At 39.2% G+C, this 22,505-nt stretch overlaps 1 protein-coding gene across 1 annotated transcript in view; it reads left to right on the top strand.

Annotated features, from left to right (window-relative positions):
• The first annotated feature begins 3,109 nt into the window (after nucleotides 1-3,109).
• Nucleotides 3,110-22,505, top strand: part of myo6a (myosin VIa) — a 168,968-nt gene continuing 149,572 nt past the window's right edge. Inside the window, exon 1 of the mRNA XM_042391332.1 lies at nucleotides 3,110-3,320. The gene's annotated coding sequence lies outside the window, so the exon portion shown is untranslated. The remainder of the gene's footprint in view (nucleotides 3,321-22,505) is intronic.

Raw genomic sequence — 22,505 nt, 5'->3', positions numbered from 1 at the left:
TAAAATAGCAAAAATGGTCCAAATATCTCAAATCAAATGTTGACCTTTTTTGGTAAAGATGCGGTACTCTCGGATATGTGTATTCTGGAAGTGGGCCAGTTCTGGTTTATCTGGTTTGTTCTCGGTTGACATACGGCTTGCTTGTGGCCCAGATCTGGAAGACAAGAGTGGACCGCCAAAGTGCCATCATTCCACGCGGTATGTGGGCCGGATGAAAGTGCCGAAAGTGTCGGGTGTGAGCCGGATCTGGGCCACAGCAATCTTGCTATCTGGGCAGACTGTGGTTGTATTGGGAATCTTCCAGTAGTGTGAATGTGATCACAGCGTTCCTGCAAAAGAGAGGCTTCCTCTCATTGCAACTTCCCTGGATAAATAAACAACATTACAACATTAACAAATATATTCCACAAGTGATAAAAGTGGGTAAAAGAACCACTGAAATAATGAAGTAACTTAACTTAAATGTAGTTTTGTGTACCTATGAGCAGGATTTGTGACATCACAACTAGTTCAGAGCCAATCCTGGTCCAGTATTCAACTTACAGAAGTGTGATGTGGAAACTTGTGTATTCTGGATGTGGGCCAGTTCTGGTTTATCTGGTTTGTTATTGGTTGCTTGCTTGTGGAAGGGATCTGGGAAATCAGGAGCGGACCGCCCAAGTGCCATCATTCCACGCGGCATGTGGGCCAGATGAAAGTATTGGGTGTGGGCCGGATCTGGGCCACAGCAATTTTGCTATCTGGGATCTGTCTACGAACAGTAACAAGGTTTGTGCTCTTACATCCAGGCTTTTCAAAAGATGGTGTCAGGTGCATAAAGCCAAAAACAACAGTCCCATTTCATAAAGAGATTAATTGCAAACTGACAAAAAAACAGAAAAGGCTCTCAGGATGTAAAATAATACTTTTTTTGGAGATGAAGAGATGCTGTCTGACTCTCTCTAAAGCTTCCTGCCACAGCAGATTCACACTGACTCTCCTCTGTACAGATATTACACTAAATACTGCAGTTCACTATACAAAATACTTTAAGAAACCACCAAAGAAAGCCTGAGATGTTCTGCTGGTCTGATTTAAATTGCTTTACTAATGTTCATTTGCATTTTAATGAAATGTTGTAGCATCTGTATCATGTGCAAACTGTATGAAACTAAACAAGTATGGGATTGGATTTGTGTGGCAGACCTTTCTTTTCACAGTAGAATCAGTGATGTCTTTTTAAAAAAACTACTTAAAACTGATATTTTTACAAAAGCCTTCTAATTAATCTTAGCCCAAAGTTTTATGTTTCCATGTCTTGGTCTTAGTGTTGTGGTGCATAACAATCAAAAAATAGAAGGTAAGAGAAAAACAGAAAAACAAATACATCTACCACAAAAGACAGGTGGTATAAATATATACATAACATTTTACAATAAAGAATAAGTTAAAATCAATTCTATGTGAAGAGAGCTGTTCAGTTTAAAAATAATGAACAAGATATTGACTGATGTGCAAATGTTCACAGTATAAACAGTATATATACTGTGCAAGTGTAATAATACAAAGAATACAATAATTGTGTTAATGTAAGGTGCCTTGTTAAATTGCCATTGATAGGTTCACAGATGTGTAATATAAGTTTATAGATTTTATGTTAGCATATAAAGTCCATTACACTGCAGTCTGCTTTTCTCCTTGACAGTTGCAGCAGTGTATCAGATAGTGATGGAGGAGGAGAGGATGGAGTCATGATGGCGGTGTAAAAGCTGCACCGTCACTGACTTTGGCAGGTTGAACTTCTTCAGCTGTACATCCTCTTTATGTGTTTAATTTTTTTAGTTTACAGTTTTTAGTCTTATTTTACCATATTTTGGGCATTTTATTCTCTATAGTGTTACATTTCATTGCTGGATTTTATTTAATTGTGGTGTTGATTACATAGGAAAAACAAAAATAATGAAAAAATAAAGCACTTTGTAACAGTGTTGTAAAAGGGGCTACATACTGTAAATAAACAAGAAATGTTAACAGTCACTTCAAACAGAGGCTGTGCCTCGCGGGACCACTCAGTGACCTTTTCATGATGTTTACATGTCTTAAAACATGTCTGGAGAAGATCTTAATTAAATTATTAATTAAAGATCCCTTTCTCTTTGAAGGCAGCAAGGAAAAACATCTGGTATTCATATGCTGTGTGCAGTGGTGGGAGCAAGAAAATTTAATTAAATACTGGAGTTAAGTATACTTTAGAGGTACTTGTACACATTTTATACTACTTTATACTTCAACTCTACTACAGTTCAGAGGAAAATGTACTTTTTACTCCATGACATTCATTTGATAACTTTAATTACTTTGTAGATTTAGATGAAAAATACAGACTATAATCAACAAATAAATTATGATTATTATTATTATATGTTGAGATTACTTTATACTATATACTGCTCAGTGACTTGTTCCCTCTGGGGATCAATAAAGTCTCATTTAAATATCCAATAATCTAACAAAATATTATGAAATGAGTAGTTGCACTTTTAGTACTTTGAGTATATTTTGATGTTAATACTTTTGTACTTCTACCTAAAAAGTAAGTGCATGACTTTTACTTATAACAGAGTTTAATTGATTTTAAAAAATGATATTGTTGGGTGAACTGTTCCTCTGAGACCATAATTATTTTATTATATATTGTCGGTATTTTATTTTGTTTTTATTGTCAACACCTTTAATTGTTGGATTTTAATTTTATTTGTTTGTGGTGTTGACTTGTTTTAAATTTTTGCCAGTTTTACTCAAAAACATCCTGGCTGCACGTTTGATTGATTTAAAATAATATAATATTGTTGGGTGAACTGTTCTTTTAAGACCACAATTATTTTATTATACTATGGAAAATATTGATTAAAAAAAAAAAGTATTACTGTTGAGTGGACTGTTCATTGTCCCCCACCAGGTACCCCCCCCCCCCCCCCCCCCCCCCGACCCCGACCCCGACCCCCACACCCACCCTGTTGTTCATCCGAGCATGGATGAATTAAAGCCGTCATCTGGCGGACAGCGCCCCCTGCAGGGAGGCTCACTCCGCCGGAGACTATTTACCCACCTCGTGACGTCACGGGGCCAGTTTCCCAGGATTGCTGCGGGAGTAGGAGGCTGCAGGGCGGGGAGAGAGTAGCCCAGGCTGCCGGAGCGGACACCGATCATCTGGAGACCCGGCGCGGCTGTTCTCTGTTGGGACGTGCGCTTCCTTTCTGGGATTGTTTTTTTAATTTAAAAAAAATCACAATTTCCATAAAGACAAGCAGCGGAGTCCAGGGAGTTTACACACAAACGAGGTAGGCAACACCGGCCGCCGTGTGCATGCACCGGGGAGAATTTATCGCAATAAGACGGTGATGTTAGCTAGCTGACGGGCTGCAGCGTCCCGGTGCTAGCAGCCAGCAAGCGCAGGGAGGCTGTCAACACACTTTGTAGCTTTTCCAGGAGGAAAACCGTCAATACAAAGCTGAGAGCTCTGGCAAAGATATTATTTAGAAACACCGGCCGCCAGGTTTGAATAATTCCTGCACTCAGACGTGAGATTTTTTAAATGCTTTTGACAACATAAATCGTGCTTGGATTTGTTATGGTTCTTGAAGGAGTTGACGCCAGACTTCCTTCAAACAACAGCCAATTTAAAGTTTTGTTTTGTTCTTATTGAAAGCTTATATAGAAACATATAAGATGCAATGTTTTTTGAATAAGTATAAAGCTAATGTAAAATTCGGCATACATAAAATCCACCATGCCTGTCTGTATTTCAGCACAGCTTCAAGTTTTCTACTACAATCAAGGGCGCTGCCATTGCCATTAAAGAGTGTATTCTGGTGAAAGAGCATGCTGGAAATGTGCGACAAACAATATTAAAAAGTTGGATTATTTGAATATAATAATGCTTTGAGGATAATATACACGCCGAATTGAAAATAAGCCTCTTTTCGAATTAAAAAAGGTGTTGATGCATTGTTCACAGCTTATATATGTGGCTGATGACAGAGGCGATTGCAAACTCTCAGCTTTTCTGAACGGGGCTCGGCTCGGCGTGAGATTGTGTCTAGACAGCTCAGAGCCGGGCTCAGATCTGGACTCGCATTTAGCACAAGCCTCATTACATTAGAGCGAGTTCAAAAGGGACACAGCTTGGCAGCAGCGAGGAAAATTCACTGGTGCGTACATGACATGATGGGAGGCTGTGTTGTTGTACAGCAGCAGCACCAATATGTCAGATCTCACAATATAAGCACGGCTGCGGCCTACACACACACACACACTCACATATATACACATACACACTGCTGCTGCTGCTGCTGAGCCTGGGAAGAAGAATCAATGGACATGCTTTGCATAAGAAAAAAAAAAATCTGAGGGTGGGTGGTGGGTTTGGCTTTTGTGATGTTATTGCCTGAACGATGATAAAAGATAATGTTGCATCTTCAGAAAAGTCTGGATGCAGGGAACAAGCTGAGTCAGTGCTGTGTGTGTGTGTTTTTTTTTTTTTATCTGTGTTGCATGATTATATAAGAGCTCTCAGTGCTTATTGTGTTTGTCCTGAGCTTGTTTTTAAACTGAAGCTGCTTTAAAAATCACTACTATGGTCATTTAATTCCCCTGAAGGCACTCAAAGAATGATTCCACATGTCTTTTTTTTCATTATATCCTAAATTATCACGATCATATTCCCTCCTAGACCTTCTTCTTACTCTTCTTTAACATTTACTCGACTGGGTGGAGGCATCTGAGATTGCAGAATCTCCTGATTTCCGATGGCCTTTGCTCTTTCTTCGCCATATTCTCCTTTATGCTTTTACGACTGAATATAGTTACGTTATATCACAACAGGAAACGGTGCGTATTGGAGCCCGAGCTGTCCTTCCTGACTTCAGGGATCACCAGGAACTTCACGGATCAAAGTCCTCTTCAGGAAATGATCCTGAATGACTGCTGCATGACTATTGGGTTAATTGGATGATATTGAGTTCACTTGGGAACCTCTTTTTTTTTTGCTGCCACAGTGATAAAGAGGATTTGAATTGGATGTGAAAGTAAGAAGTTTGAGTGTGTTTGTTTTTCTGGCTGCAGAAGTGCACTTGGCATCCAGGGTTAAGGGCTCATGTCCAAGTGTCGTATTCAGGATAAGCTGTTTATACGCATCTTTATCCACTTTAAAATATCCTCGTATGCATGTGCGAGCTGCACGTTCAGCAAGTTACAGATACATGCAACACAAAGCAATGTAATACCTACATAAACTCAATCTTAACTGTGTTTTTGAGGCATCTCTCGTTGCTCAAAGTGTAAATAAAGTTCTGCGAGTTTTCTGTCTTCAAGCAGCTGCTCTATTGTATTTTCCTCATGTAACAACACTGAGGAGGAAGCAGCTGCAGGTGGGAGAAGGAAAGAGTGAAACCGTTAGTTAAGGAATTGCTGGAATATCCTGGAAGTGTTTTCTAGATGTTAACGTGATAAAGGGATTATGATAAAACTCTTTGTGGGTGTATCTCACACATGAATACAACAGGAATATGACAGGAAGCGATAACGAAGTCACAAAACGGCCACTTTAACACAAAAATTGGACTTTAAATCCTCAAAAATGCCCTTTTATTGTAGCGGGTTCCCTTATGTTGCTCAGCTTTTACTTATTTCGTCCAGCCTTTGTCTTTTTAAGGTTGTTTCACACGTTTGTTGAATTGACTTTGATGATAACTGGAGTGGAAATTAGACTGAAAAATCACTATAAACTATGAGCCTGCAGCGATTGAATATCCTCCATGGCTGCACAGTTCTCAAAATGTATTATTTTAATATTTTATCTTGATTTGCATCAATTAAATGTAAAGATTAATGAGCCAGAAGATGAGATGATAAATGAGGACTGATCACAGCAATGGATATTAGAATTTTAAACTTTTCGACAATTAATTGAACCATGAAAGTTCATTCTTGAACTTGGAAACAGTCGTCTAAATTATACTTCATGCATCTGTGAGACCACAAGGGTCTGCAAGAAGAACATTTGCGGACAGACGATGCTGCATCTCTTTTTATACTCTACTTTCTGGTCAATAGTTCACATTCTTGTGTCAGAGTAGGGCATGGCGATATATATTGAAGTAATTAGATTCATTAGAATGTTTGTTTTTGCAACATGTGTAAAATGCTTACGTTGCGAAAATCGACTTAGTGCACAAAAAGTTTATTTTTAGTCAAAAAGTAGCATAGATGATAGTCATGACAGTCCTGTAAAGTGCAGCAGGTGTACGTATAATATAACTATAATATAACTATGAACGTCACAGTTTATGACTGCAGGTACTAACAGTCCATCACTGGCAGCTTTGCAGGTGCTGCAGGTTTTTTTATTATTATTATTCTTGCTCAACTGTCTGATGTTTCTTCTTCCTGCATTTGAGGGAAAGAAATTAATTAAAATTGTGAATCGTTCCAAAAAAATTTGCAGGTCACCTCATTAATTTCAGTCTGGTCTCACACTCTCGTTTCTACAAAATCCACGTATGAGATCAACACCGGACTGATAGAATAAAGACATGTGAGCGTCAGTTCAGAGGTCAGTGCGTCTACTTTCTCCTCGGCGGTGATGATGGAGCAGAAAGGCTCGTACAGATCCTGTTTCTGGTGGAGATAAAGTATATTAACGGTGGTGGAGCCGACTCCCCTCATGAGCTTTTGTAATTAGGGGGAATGTGAGCTGAATTAGTCATGCCACCCCGAGCAGACCGCAGCCTCTCGTTGTTGACGGCGATGAAGAGTGTCGACTTACACGCACCGTCCGCGAGAAACCGGGGCCCGCCCAGCTCTGGGTGTTTACTGGTCTCTGAGAAGCATCCTGGGAGAAAGTCGATTTTGTTGTGGGATTTTGGTTCACACGCACGCTGCCGGATTACGTGTGAATGAGAGCTTGTAAACAAATGTCACGTTACGGATTTTTAGAGGCCGGAGAGAGGGTGAAAACCAAACTGAATCCAACCTCTGTGACTTGAACGTGACCCGATGAAACATTCAGGATCATTTTGTGCTCATGGAGGAGTCAGGAAATATACTCATCAGCCCAAATTCTATCTCTATTCACTCCCATCTTAACTCTGTTTGCCCTCCTTCTGCTCAGTGTCTGAAGCCTCAGTAACTGCTGACTATCAGGTGTCAACATCTGTCTCTTTACACCCATAAACCTTCATGTTTTGGGGGTCGTTTCCTGCAGTTGGGTCGGGTAACCTCCTCCCCTCCAAATGACAAAACAAACTATATTCCTCTTAGAAAAGAGGAGCTCTAATGACATTTAAGTGGCCGTAAAGTAGTTGATTATTTTCATTATTGACTACTTTCTCAATTAATCAATTAGTTTGGTGAATAAAACTTAAGAAAACACAGAAAAAATGCTGTGAATGCTGATGAAAACACTTCAAGAGCTCAAGATGAAGTTATTAAATGTTTTGTTTTCAGTCTTAAACCCCAAAATGTTTAATTAACTATAACGTGAGACAATGAAAAGCAACCAATTCTTCATCAAATCAAGCGATTTTTGCATCAGAATAGTTGCAGATTAATTTTTTGTCGATCGACTAATTGTTGCAGCTCTAATAGTTTTAAAACTTTATAATCAGTTCTAACGATTTTTCTCAGTTATCAAGGAATAAAACTGTTTGAAGCTTGAAGATCACCAACATCAACACGCTCTCCTTCATTTCCTGTAATTTGGAAATAAAGTTTCAGATATTTTTTCTGGTCGTACTGAGCTGCAACGACTAAACTACCACTTGATTAATTGAAAAGCTAAGAAATAGATCAATGAAGTGAGAATAATCCTGAATTGTTGCCCCGGTAGCATTTATTCTGACAAAGTATGTAAACTGTCTGAGACCCTTTTTATGTAAATTGAAATCACTGCACATGAAAAACTTTGATCTGATGGTTTTAGTTGTCACGGTGACCTGAAACGATGACAAACTAATTGTAACATCATCAGTTGGACACAGATTTAATCGCTCAAATGCTTAATTCTTGCTTTTTTTCACATTTAGTTTCTTTTTCATTTAATTTTTTTCATTTATTTCAGATTTTTTGGTATTTATTGTATATTAATTAATAGTATTGTTGGTACATGGTTTCAAGAGAATTGATTCGTATTTGTTTTCTTTAATACATACAGTATTTCATTTACTATTATCTGTCACATAGTGTTTATTTAGTGAATACAGGTGTAACCAGATGTGGCTGTAAATATTCTCACATGTGTGACTGAAGTTCATTTTTGTAGCTTTGGAGAAAAACTTGCACACTCATTTCTGTCCGTTTGACCTTCATCGGGAATCAACCAGACAGCGTGAAGGAGTTTTTCTCATTTTTATTCATGTCTTCTGACTCAACTGTCACATAATCAGGTGTGCAGAGACTTTTCCCAACTTTCGTTCCTTTAAAAAAAAAACAGCCAAACAAAAAAAATCCAATTTGCATTGAAGTAATTTTACCATCTGATCACATTCAGATGACACAGAGCAGCTCGCAGTGAGAGAGCGTTTAGAGTATCAGCGTCTGTTCAATGACACCTAATCAGGACACAAAGTACTTCTTTAGTGAACTTTTACCTCTGGGTCACCTCTCAGCTGAACACTGGTACTGATAAGTTAGTCTGCTGCTCCCAGGGGATGGGTCTAATTGCTGGTGTTTAAAGGTGGGGCCCGCTTGCACCCTGCATGCTGGTGATGCCTCAAATGATCGACTTAGTTTGTGGTATTCGTCGTCTTTGTTGGCACACCTTTTTTAACCTTCGTAACCGGAAGACATGACCGATCTGTTTCGTGTCAGACTGAGCGTTGTTTGCAGGTTTCCATCCAAATTTAGTGCAAATTTGAACCTAATTTCCAGAATATCAGCAAAATAAAGTTGACACGTGTTTCCATTCACTGCCTTTATGCAAATAATTGGAGTTGGTTCATCAAGATAAACAGCTGATGTTTATTTTTCCAGTCGGTGCCATTAAACTAGTCGAGAAGAAGCGTTGCAACGTTAAAATCGTTAAAAGAGCAGCAGCAAGTTTTACACCTCAGCCGAGCGTAGCGGTTTCTACTCAGGTTTTTTAATGCTCAAAATTGAAAATATTCTTAACAGCTCTTAACATTTAAGCTTGTTGTGACTGTTGTTGCTTTCTGTGCTGACATGAAAAAGTGTCCTCAAGGAAACTTCTCATCTGTCCGTCTTTTATCCCACTTTTGATACTAAAACAACATGTAGCGTGTTAAGCTAACTCAGCTAACTCCGCTCGCCTGTTTTTGGAAGGAGGCTCCCTGAAATAGTTTTGTTTCTGTGATGTGATTGGTTGTTAGCAAAAGCACTTTATCAAAGTTTCTAATTTTCTTTTTGAGAAAAAAATTCTATTGTAATCAGTGTTGTTTTTTAAAACGGCAGTGCATGAAAATAGTACAAGGGACTGTGGTGGTGGGAGTGTGTTTGAAGTACCGGTGAGACAATGAAATACGATCCAGGAAGTCAAGTTGTAGTTACAGACGAATACATTCAAAGACTTATAAGAAGCCAAAAACACTGCAAAGTAGTTTGTAGTACGGTAAGTTAGCAGTAAGTTATCATGGTGGCAAATGTTTTATCTTTCATCATGACGATTGCAAGGTAAACGGTGAAATATGGCGTTCACGTTACAAAATAATCCCCCAGGAACATGTGCTTGCATGTATGTGATTGGACAGTGCAGCGCCTTGCTGGATGATGTTGGGTTGCATTGTGGCAAAAGTTTAGCCCAGTTCAACTTTTTGCCGGACAACAGCTGCGTTTTTTTTTTGCTGAGTCGTGTAAGGCGGGACGCCTGCTGCGTGAACGCACTGCCCCCATTCTAATGAATGGGAGAGCTGCGTTCATCCACACACCGCCATAGAGCATTTGCTTGTATGTATCCTCAAAGGCTTTTTATTGTCATTGCCATTTTTGATCTTTTATTTGTACAGATTTTGTTACAAAGGTTGTGAAAGTATTCGTATAACTAAAGTTTCATTGACTTATTTGAGTCTGTTGGAGTCTCATCAACCAGTCAGACTTTCCTGCCCTAACAGATGACAAAAAAATACAGTGATCTAGTCGTACAAGTATGTCAAACTAAACATTTAGACATTAAGCTCACTCAGAATTCCTCAGAGACCTACAGAGACTCTAAGAGTAGATTAAGCTTCAGCATCGTGAGCAGCTGGTGGAAAGAAGTGGAAAGGTCAAATCTGCTGTGTCCCGAAACAGAAATTTATCAGTTATAGTAGTAAATTTTCCTGTATCTGTCAAGTCTGAACTTTTGAGTCTGATCAAGGACGTATCTGAGACGTAATGTTTATTTTTAGCAGCACTTTGTCAGCTTGTCTGCCTTTTAATCACCAGTTTTTGTCTTCAGCTGCAGACCTGTACTTTCATGCACACTTTCCCTTCGCTCTGCGGCTCTGCTAGGAGTGAATCACCATGTCATGTCATGTCAGCATGCAAATGAACCCAACCCACCATTATGGTGGCGAAGGCTGTAACCATGGCAACACTGAGAGGAGCTGTTCGTCCGCTGATCCTGGCAGGATCACGTGTTGGTGACCTTTGAAACTCAAGGCCTCCTGGTACGGAGTTAGACTCAAAAACCCAAGGCCTTTTCTCTGCTGACATGCTGCTTTGGTGTCACATATGTTGAATTCTGGGTAATATTTGGGTGGAGGCCTGGTTTGACATGATATGGGCAGTATGCAGCTGCTCTTCTGCTTTTGCTTGTTCTGAATATGTTTTAGATTAAAAGGACGGTGACGGTCCCTCCCTTGCTTCCAGCTGTTAGTTTAGAGAGATTACTACTGTTGACTCAAGTATGAAGAAGGTGTATATTTGTTAAAAGCCTCACAAGAGTGAAACTTATAAAGACAGTATAGTATTCCTGCCTGTGAAAAAGTGTCGCCTCACTCCAGTTCAACACACTGCTCATTAGTTTTCTGTGGCTTTACTCCAAGAGGACTTTGACCCCTGTTAAGCCAGCTCTCCTTAGCACTTCTCTTAAATATTCAAATGACTCAGGAATACTTGTTTCAGCTGTCTTACAGCTCCTAAACTTGTACAGTACTTCTAACTGCTGCTTTCTTGTAATGTTTGACATCTGTCTTTGAATGGTGGTGGTCTGGATAACACGGTCAATTAAATACCTTTAAATACACACTTTTACAGATTATTAGTCAAGTGATTGCATAAGAATACTAGGTGTGAAGTGAATGGTGTTGTGACAAGCCCACAATTATAACACAACTCTGAAGGTATGAGGAGCTTTATAGCCTCCTTAATGCCGCTATAATCAATATTTTTCATAACTCCATTGTCTGAGCTATCAGTGTGTCATGGTTTGTGCGTGGCTTGTAGTGATGACCCTACAGAGAAACTGCAGCTCCCCTCAGCTTTATGGAGCTTTATAGTGAGTATCAGCTCATTGTTTAGCTGTGTGGCTACAACTTTACTGTTTTGGTTCACTCTCAGCGCTCTCATAGCGTTGTTATCGGCCACAGCAGAAGGCTGTTTTCAGAGGAACAGCTCTAAAAACCCACTGTACACTACCTGCTCAGCACCAAACAGCAAAGAGACACAGTTAGCTGTAGACTAGCTGGTGAACATAGTGAGGCATTCAAGAGCTAAAGAGCTAGATATTTCCCTCAGGAGTTGGTAGAGAGCAAAAACAGAGCAAAAGAGAGTGAATATTGGACTTAAAGTCACCAGATGGACAGAAATACGACTCCAAATGAATGATAATGTTGCTCCGTAACTGCTGGATGTGGAAATAAGTAGAACATACGTTCACAGACTATTCTGCTGAAAACAAGTGGACAAAAAAACATGTCAAGCAGCATTAACCAGACTGAAACTATAAAGGACCAAGACTAGAACCCTGAGGAACCCCACAAGTAGTTATTGACATTATCAGTGGGATGATATTGATAATGTTGCTCCGTAACTGCTGGATGTAGAAATAAGTTCCACATTTCAATTTAAAGGACGATGATATATCAGTATTGTACTCACAACTTGTTTCTGCTGAAAACTAGTGGACAAAAAAATCAGTTGATACAGGTTTAAGTTCATAGTTTTGGCTTTCAGGCTGAGAAACACTCAGGGGTTGGTGGAGGCCAAACCAGAGCTAAAAGTAGTTTGACTATTGGACACAAACATAACTAGAATGGGATGATCATGTCGTCTGCTGGATGTATAATTAGACAGCTAATTGTATATATGCCAAAACAAATTTAAAAGTTGATATGACTATGTTCTTCTGGCACCTTGTGGCCAAAAATATTGAGTAATATACCGTTGAGAGTGAGAGTAAAATGAGAGAATATAAAGTAGGCCAGGTGTTTTTAAAATGAACAATACTAGTTTATTTGTTCAAAAGCCTATATTGTAATAATATATATAAAAAAGTATATACATAGATATTGATAAGTCCAAACGATATCCATCCCTAGATTATCTAGTATAAACAGAAGTGTATGCGTGTATGACATGTCCAGCCGTTTAGGCTAATACCAAGAGGCTTATCATATCTGAATACTAACATGACTCAGCAACTCCACTTTGAGACTGAAATTCTCCCAAAACTTTGACGGTTTCTCCCCATGATTCAGATTTTGCTCTTTTTGTCCACATGTGGGTCACACAGTCAGTTCACAGTGTTACGTTAAAGTGGGTCAATGGTTATTATCCCTTTTAATTGTCTGCTGTATAATCGCTCCATCATAAAATAAAATTTTGATACTGATTTACTGATTTGTGGGTGTTAATACCCACATAAATGTTCATCAGAATTGAGTAGATGTCGTTTATTTGTGTGCAGGTTTTGACTTTGGATGAATTTTTCCTCTGAGCATAGCTAATATTAGAGCTGCCACATCCACAGTATATCACAGCTGTCTTATTTTTTCCTCCATGTATCTCTCTCTTGTTTCCTGGTTGTTATATTTAGCTATTATTAGCGCACAGCCGGCTCTCTACTCGACCTCCACGATTGGTTGCTATGAGATTCAAACTGCAAGTCTTCCACGGTGGACACACAGAGGAGAAACCGGTTTTCAGGCTGATTTTCTTTGCCGCATACAAACACAGAGGGTGTGTGTTTCCCAAGATGCCTTTGGCTAAATAACTTTGATGCAGCTTCGGTCCTTTGATCCTCTTTGTCCTCTGTGTCTATCTGGTGTCTTAGGTGTCTCTGTGGAGCCACCACCGAGTTGGACACTTCCTCTCTTTCTTTTTGGGGCGTCTGCATAACGTCCCTGTCTGTCAGTCCTGTTTAGATAATCTGCTGTGAGGAAGTTACCACATATAAGACCAAGATCTGAGTAAACATCATAGCTAAGACAGGAAACAAATCTTTAAAGGATAGCTTCACAGTTTTTTCAAGTGTGTCCTAAAACAACAGTCAGGTGTCCATATGAACACTGAAAGATGTTTTTCCTCACTGTAATCATTCCTACTGTTCATGCTAGCTGTTAAAAGATCCCCTTCAAATGCGGCACAGAGGAATAAGATAATATCAGACTTTGGATACACACACAATACTTGTAAGTAGATTAGTTCATTGTTGGTTTCGATCCAAATATGAGATTTTATAAGAAAAAAATACAGAAAATCACCAGCTTTATCCCTTTAAAGCCATTCCCACATTTCAACAATTCACTGTTAGTTTCGGTCTTTTCATGGGATTTGTTGACAATAAGAAAAATATAGAAAATCGCTTTATCTTTTAAGGTTAGAGAAAGATTGTGGTCATGGTTTAAAGGAAACCACAATACACTGTGGCGAGGAGATGGGATTTGTATGCTGAACTAGACCCTCAAGGTTTGACACCATTTATACCTGGGAGCCACATAGGAAGAGCTGTTTGAACTGCAGTAACGGACGACTTGTTCATGAACGACACTGGAGTTTGAGAGTTTCTCAGATCCGAAGGGTGACCTTTGTGTCACTGTTTGACCTCCAAGTTACCCGCCTGCCTGCAGACCGTCAGGGATTATCTGGCAGAGGGAGATGAGAGAAGAATCACAGCTTATCACTTCCTCTCTGGTTTCAGTATTCAGAATCTTTAATACGCTGCGGAGGATGAGGATTTAAAGCTCTTTGTGTAATGTACAACTTTTTAACTGCTTATGACACATTTTTATTGGTGTTAGACTTCGCCTCGAGAGGGATGACTCTTGTCAATCTTTAAACAGTTTTACAGGGAGTTTGTAAAGGATCAGCACTTCTGAAAGACCAGGATTTTGCTGAAATCATCACAAAAAAAAAGAAACTCTGACTGGTAGGATGTTGGAGTTGGAGAAACTGAATTCCTTCCATATAACAAAACTAACTATGAAGGATCTTTAGCAACACCCACTATGACCTCAATAATAAACATAAATAGACTTATCACCTTTCTGACAATGTCAACAAAAACTGAAAATGTATAAGCTGCATAAAAGTAGAATTTCTGGCAATGTTGTTATTCAAAAAGACAATGTTTCGATCCAAGTCATCAGGTCATTCAGGTCTTCATCAGGTCAAAATGTTTCACATGGGCGGGTGTTTAGGCGTTGGTCTTTTCTAATGGTGATGTATTTCAATAGCTTTGCACCTACAGCACGTGATGTGTGTATCCTTTCACCCATTCACTATCAGAGTTGTGAGAAAGGGAGGAGATTTTATAGTTGAATAATAAAGTTTATTATGATGACATGACAGTTTGAACAGCCAGCTTCATTTATGATGACTTCATCATGAATAATAACTTAATAAATGAACTAAATAAAGACTCCCAAACATTATAAACTTGTCTTAGTGCAAATAAATGTGTCTTTGAATAGTTTTTAATGGTTTTATCCTGTACATACTTGTGTGTATGTGTGTTGGGAGTGTCAAATTCATTTCTGCTTCAATGAAAAGACTCACCTGCTAATCTTACCATCCTTTAACACACCCTGCTGCGACGAGTCTTTGCTGTGGGTGAGGCAGCAGCCTTATGAATCACAAAATTCAAAGAATGCTGGGTTAACGTTTTATGACATAGTTCTGACATAACAGGGAGGTTTCCAAAACAACCACGAAACCAAACCACAAACCTCCGACTGAAAAACATTTCTCAGCGTCAGTTTGATCACAAGCCAGAGTTCTGTTTGTCTACAGTTGAAATGAGACAAAAGATCAGATTTTGTGTTGTTCTGTGGCACTTAAACAGCTAAAGGTGAAGTTATACACACATCACGCTGTTCTGCAGTCCCACTGTGGATGTCTACAGTGTACAAATAATTAAACACCCCATTGTGTATTCAAAGCCTGATATATCTTATTCCTCTGTGCCATAAACCTCCGTTGTCGTCCAAAAACTATTAAAAACACGTCAGCGAGCCACACCGCTGCACCAGGTCATGTTAGTTTGTTTCTAGATTAATTTCTCAAAGAACTATAGCACAGAGTCAAGAGGTTGTGATATGTAGCACAACAAGCTAGCGAAACTGTAAACAGAACCGCATTCCTGCACATGCTCAGTGCTGTCTGCTTTACACAGAACTACTCTCTGGAGACCGAAAACGTGATCGCTTTTATTAGTCTTTGGAGCCGTTTCTAAACAAACTAACATGAGATGTGCATGTCGACAGTATCAATACCGTCGACCGTTTTTATCACCGTCATCGTTTCAGAGGACGCCGTGAACACAGAGCAGCAGATTTATATTGTTTAGCCACCAGGAAGAAGCTTTCTACTGGTCAAACAGATGCCTCGCTCCTGTCTGACAAGCTCTCGCTACTCCGGTCAGGATTTGAGCTCAGTGTTTGAGTCCAACAAAGCTGCAACACACAGACCACTGCTCAGTCAATAAAATCCAAGGTGATCATGATGTGAAGTCATTTAATTGTATTTAGCACTAACAGTAGAGTTTCAGGAAACGTTGTCGATTATCGTAAGACCATTTACTGTGATATTTTTTACCTACAATAACTGTAGCATGAAAATTTGATACCAGCACATCCCTACATACAGTACTTGTAAGTATTATATAAGTTTAATCAGGACCTCGAGTATACTGTGCACAAAAGTAAGTAGGCTACACGTGAACAACAGTTTGGCTGATAAAAACAGTGTTTCTGTTTTATCAGCCAACAATAAGTCAAGATCTCAGTTGAATCTTTGAGTTTTTCTTCTAACTTAAAAAACATAAAACATTGGAAACTCAATCCAGACAGATGTGATAAGGGAGGACTTGAAAGTATTTAGATGTAAAACTGGGTTCAGGTTCAATAAAATGCTATTAGTGTTGGCTCCGTTGCACCACTGTAACCCCGTTTCTCACCAGTGTAAATGCAGCTGTGTTTCTGTATTTAAGGGAAATATGTTAATGTGAAGACCTCAAATTTATGATTAAAGAGGGTCTTTTTGATTTCTTTTACCAAACAACAAACTGTTTTGAACTTCCCAGCCTTTTTCTGCTTGCTCATGGACAGAAGTCAGTCAGAAACAGCTGCCAGAATAATTTATTTAAGTGAAGATGCTGTGATATAAGCCGACGGATTTAGCAGAAAATCATTTAACATTTAAAAGTAATGCTTTGATTCGGCTGGTCTCTACGCCCACGTTTGCCATTTCAAGAGATGTCACGATGCAGTGGTGTGGGAGGAGGAGAAGGAGGAGGAGGAGGAGGAGGAGGAAGCTCAGAGCTTGTTAACAGAAAATAGAATCATTATGATCCTGGTGTAAAGATAAGCAACATGTAGGCCATCAGCTGTGCAAAGTTCAGCTCCGTCAGAGGAGGAATGAGACATTTCAGGAAGCACAAAGACATCATTTTCTGCACAATTAGAGAAGAAATGATAAAAAAAACCAACCGGCATGAGGCGGGTAACTGATGTTAATTATCCCACCAGCGAGGAAGATAATGACGAAACAAGCTGAAGAAGTCATGATATCTAATGAGGTGTCGTTACTTCAGATCACAGACACTAAATGATGTGAGCCAGACTGTGTTCTGTTGTGCGTTTGTGTATTTTTTTTGTACCTGAAAGCAGTTTCCTTTTTAGATAATAAGGTTAAAATTTACCAGATATGCAAACATAACAGAATAGCAGAAGATAATCCTTTATTGACTGAATTGGAATACAGATATCTAAGTTATTTTTACATTCTTCTTGATATATTTGATATATTTATTATTGATGTGTTTATTAATCTAAACTTTATTTATATAGCACCTTTCATACACAACATGCAGCTCAACATGCTTGATATTAATAACTGACAACAAAAGAAAAAGAGAAATTGTAATTTATTAAAGAATAATACCATAACTATACAATTTATTAATGAAAATAATGATTACAATGAAATGTACAATTGCCCTTGGAATTGGGACAACAGGGGCTTTTAAATGCCCTCATAAAATAAACAGTTAAACAAAGACTTAATACATTTTTGCAAAACGTGTTGGGATTTCACTCTGTATACAAAGTGCGACTCAGAAGAGGCTGGGACAACTGGGCTTCCGTACCTGCACAACCCCGTCCCCTCCTCCCGCTCTGGCGTAGTGAGATCGCTACTAAGCTACCAGCTATGACGGCCGAGTCACAGTCAGTTGGAAACAAAAGTATGTTAGAAATGTGCGCCGTACATAACATGCAAGACGATCATGAATCAATCACAGTTATGTATCGTGTTTATTGCTTATATTGAAAATAAGATATGAATTAAATTGGAAAAATGTTCACACAGTTATAATCTGTGTATCTGGGATTATAACCCAGTGTGAGTGTTTTTACTGTTAAATGTTCTTGCATTATAAGTTCAGCTGCTCCCTTTGCTTTTTTTTTTAATAAGAGTCATTGAATAGTAGTCTGTCATGCAACATAGAGCTAGGGTATTTCCCATCATTTAAAAATATTGCACAACATATTTCATGAGGGCAAAAAAATCCCTTGTAAAAAATTAGTTTCCTACCCTGGTTCAAACCATGTTGAAAGTTTTTAGAAGTTGTTTAAAGTGACAGTAAGTCAATATGATTTTTGAGGATTGATGAGAACTATTGCAAAGAATGACTGTACAGCGTTTCCCATATATAGACTCTACTCGGGCAGCCTGCCCAGGTAGATTAAGACCCACCCAGGTAGATAACTGAGGTTCAACTGAGGTCAATCTCACATTAGAACGCCTGATTTCCCTCTTTTCAAACACACACACACCTGTCTTGAGTTGTGTGCGCTGCGGTAACTGAGCCAGGATTAGAGGCTTCTCTGTGAGCAGCCGTCTACCGATAACCTGCATTTGAGGCGTTTAAGGTAAATCTGTAAATTGTAGTATCTACCTGCATAACCGGCATTCCCTAAACGCCTCACATGAAGGCTACAACCAGTCAGCTACCACCACAAATAGACTAATTCAGTGGGAAACACTGATGTATTTCAGTTAAAGGGGTGAATTTATGGAACAGTAGTGAGGAGCTGGAAACGTTTAGCACACTTGGTAAGTTTAAAAAAAGCTTATGATTAGAATAGCACTGTTAATTTTTGTTTAATCTTCTTGACGACTACGTTTTTTACAGTGTATTGTAAAGCTGTAGCTTCAGTCTGCACCTTTTTCTCGGACTGAGGAGATTTTTATGTTGTGTTAGTGTGTACAAATGTAATTTTTGCTTGAAAAATGACTGTTAGGATTAATCGAATATCAGAATAGTTGCTGTCAATCAGTTAATCCTTCTAGCTTTACTCATATCCGTGTATTTGAGTCTTTCAGCCTCTCTGTGTGTGTGTGTTTTTCTGTGGACTGTTGCTCCGTTATTGTCGATCTGCCCTCTGGGTTTTTTTTTTTTTTTTTTTTTGCTCTGAACTCATCACAGCCTCTCTGTTCACCACGTGACACGACTGAGCGGTCGTGACAGTGAGCTCTCAGTGAGCGACGACACAGATCTAACAATCTGCTGTTTGTCAGCAGAGGAGTGGGTCGACACACATTACTGCACTTCCTCTGCTTCCATGAAATGTGTCGTCCTCTCAAAACGCTCAATGTAACAGCTGCTGGCAGCTCGGGCATCCGAACTGAACACAGTTTGTTTTTTTTATCACTGACCTCATGATCTGATCTTGACAACATGCTTTAAAGATTTAGTTTATAAGGGAAAATCCTTTAACACTGTATGTGAGGTAATGTAACTAGCATTTCTGGGCAGGTTTGTTCAGTGACTAATTGACTTTTGGGCCTGATGTTATGTGCAGATATTTCCAGCAGTTTCAAAGTCTGAAGTTTCAGAAACAAATTCTTTCTAGTGTTGTCATTTATATCAACCTTTTTAAAGGAGCAATCCACCATTTTTACATATCAAAGCCTGTGGAAACAGTTGCATATTGTCTTCTGTGGCTCTGGAGGAGGTTTTCTGTCAATCTGTCAATGAAGTCCGAAGCCAAGTTTCCATCCAAATGTAGTACAAATTTCCAGAAAATTGGCAAAAGAAAATGTGAATCAATGTGTGTTTCCATCCACTACTGGTCTGTGAATTACAGGCATAAGAGGACACACGAAGAGATGATGTCATTAAAGAGCGTCAGTCAAAGCTCAGATGATGGAAAATGTGATGGAAATATGACGTTTCTGTTTGAGGAACGTTACGAGCTCTGATGTTTTCGTCTCTTCGGTGACGTTTAAGTCACATCCTTCATTTACCAATGTGTCGCTTCACGTTACACATTTATTCATTTACGCATTTTTAGTTGGTTTGCTTTGGTCTGAATCAGTGGATGAGTTGCTTATTTGTTCTCTTTGGTTTGGTTAATTTCAAGCAAACCAAAAGCCATGAAGGAGTCGTCACTGTGTTCATTGGTCAGAGATCTGGTGGGGTCGGCGGGCGGAGAAAGGACAGATAGGCTATGACATTTATAAACGACTTGATTTTCCTTCTCGCCTTTGTCAAACAGAAAATCAAATTAATGTATAAACCGCAGCACTCAGGAATACAAAGGTGTACTTGTTCTACCCAGGAGGGTGGATTTAGCTAGTAAAATGCTCTTTCATCATATTTTCCATCAGCAGTAAAGTGTAAGACTTTTATTACTGAAATAAACCGTCTCTATCTGTATCTCCTCGCCTCCTTGGTGCTGAAAGATGCACAGCAAAGTCTACTTTTCAACTGTTTTCTTATTCTTATCGTTCATATTCTTATTAATAAGAATAATGATGTATAAAAGCTAAATCAAGTGCTTTATAAATGGTGTATCTATCGTTTCTGAGCACTTAAACTGTTTACGTTTTTCATCTTCTTCACATTGGTGCCTCCCAGCACAACAAATTGGCTGGTTCCTTCAGGCACTCGTCCAATGTGATATATGGATAATCTGGACTGGTTATTGGGGCCGTACACTGAGCCAAAATATGTGAGCAGAATGGCACATTTGAACGCACTTCAAGGCAACGTCTAGAGAACAACATGCTGCATCATGTAACATGAAGAAGATGTGCTGCATCAGTCGGCTGAAGAGGAGAAAGGATTATAATTCCTTAAGGTTAGGGGACCTTTGTTGTCATGGTTACAATAATAACCACAGGGTCAAGGTAAGGGGATGTCATGGTTTTTTAAAACAGTGTTGACTGGAGGTTGGAAACAGGTGAACAGTGATCCCTACATGGACTCTGCTGCTCTCTAATAGACTTTTTTTCACAGCAGATATTTTTCTCATGTCATTACAGGAAAAGCACAGGTGTGCTTCATATGTGCATGCTTGCTCACGGTCATGATTTACCGGGACACCTAATAGATCAAAGCATTATAACGTTGTTAATGTTATAAGCAACACCTGTGCTTTTCCTGCTATGACAAGTCAAAATGTCTGCTGTGAAAAATGTTTGCAACCATCTGATTACCTGCTTTGTTCCCGTCGTCACTCCTACGGCCACTAGAGTGTTTCAGTCACATGAACATAAATATATGTAGTTTTGGGGCACTGATTCTGTCATTTTTCTTGGGAGGACAGTCTCATATTACTTCATGTTTACAGCTTTTGGATCATTTGTCAGATTTAAAAGGCAACACCTGCTTATTTTTTCCCTTTATCCGGACTAAACAAACCAAATTACAGGTGTTAAAGGTTTAATTTTTGACTCAAAACTTGAACGTTCATGGTCTTATCCTCAGTAGTCTTTATTACAGCTCTGGTATTCAGTAATGGAAGTTCAAGCCCTGATTTTGTTTGTAATCTGGTCGTGTTAAGTGAAATTAACCAGAAGCAAAAATACCACAAACTTCATGTCTCCACAGACCAAAACAAACAACCTGTCAGTGCGAACGCATCCCAAAATAAGCCTTTTACAGTATGACTCAGGCCAAATGTAACAAGGGAGAGACGTCGGCACATTGCGGTTCAAACAGACTCGGCTTAGATGAATCAAACATCGTGGGAACATTTACACGAACCGATGCTCGCCGTGCACTCATTCATCAAAGCAGCCGCAGACTGGAAAATTGAGTTTTGACAAAAGTTTCTTTATGCAACAATGCTTCAGATACACTGAGGGCCCTAAAAGTTAGAATTCTCCTCATGACAGTGGAGAAGTCCTGCCACAGATCTGCTGTATGTAAAGAAAACAAGTGATAATACATCACTTCTTTTTCTGCTGTTGTTCAGATTTCACGCATCAGTGCAAATGCACCTGACATGCTATTTAACATCAGTATGTTTGGATATGTAAACTCTGAGAGACACTCAACTTGTAACCAAATACTGCACCTCATTGTTGTAGAAATCAAAGTGCTGTGAAGGACAGGTGTGTTCGGCTCTTTTGTGCACAACATTTTTCTTTGTAAAGGAGATCACATGACCTGAAAGCTGGAGGTGGGTGCAGTTTGTTTGCATATGAGACAAATCCTTAGAATCAAAAGTCAGTAATTCAGTTATAACTGGGCATAAAAGTTCAATCTTGACTTATCTTAAAGGATGAATCTGGTGATTTTTGTTGTTACTGTCAACAAACCTCATGTGTGGATCCAAAACCAATAATGAACTGATCTACTTATAAGTATTATGTGTGTGTGTGTGTTTATCCAAAGCCTGATATATCTTATTCCTCTGTGCCGCAGACCTCCGCCGTCGTCCAAAAACTATTAAAAACACGCCAAATGTTCTACATCCGCGGACAGCTGCGGTCTTGCTGACGCGCACGCGGTTCCGTACGCACGTTTTTTTTGGAGATCTGCGGACACAGACGCGTTCCACATGTGCCTGCTGGTAAACAGGGCAGAAGCATGATGAACTTTAGTACCATCCACTCTGAGTAATACAAACCGCTGTGCAGTGGTTTTTCTGATCAGCCTTTAAATGCAATAATCTGTTACTCCAACCGGACTGGCTGGATTGTATTTCATTGTCTCACCGGCACGTCAAACAACACGCCCACAGCTGTACGTACGTTCAGTAGATAAGACAGGGATTCCTGTTTGCTGCAGTTCAAAGTGC

The sequence above is a fragment of the Thunnus maccoyii genome, chromosome 17, assembly GCF_910596095.1.
Source record: "Thunnus maccoyii chromosome 17, fThuMac1.1, whole genome shotgun sequence".
NCBI lineage: Eukaryota > Metazoa > Chordata > Actinopteri > Scombriformes > Scombridae > Thunnus > Thunnus maccoyii.
This window is presented reverse-complemented; position numbering and strand designations above follow the sequence as displayed.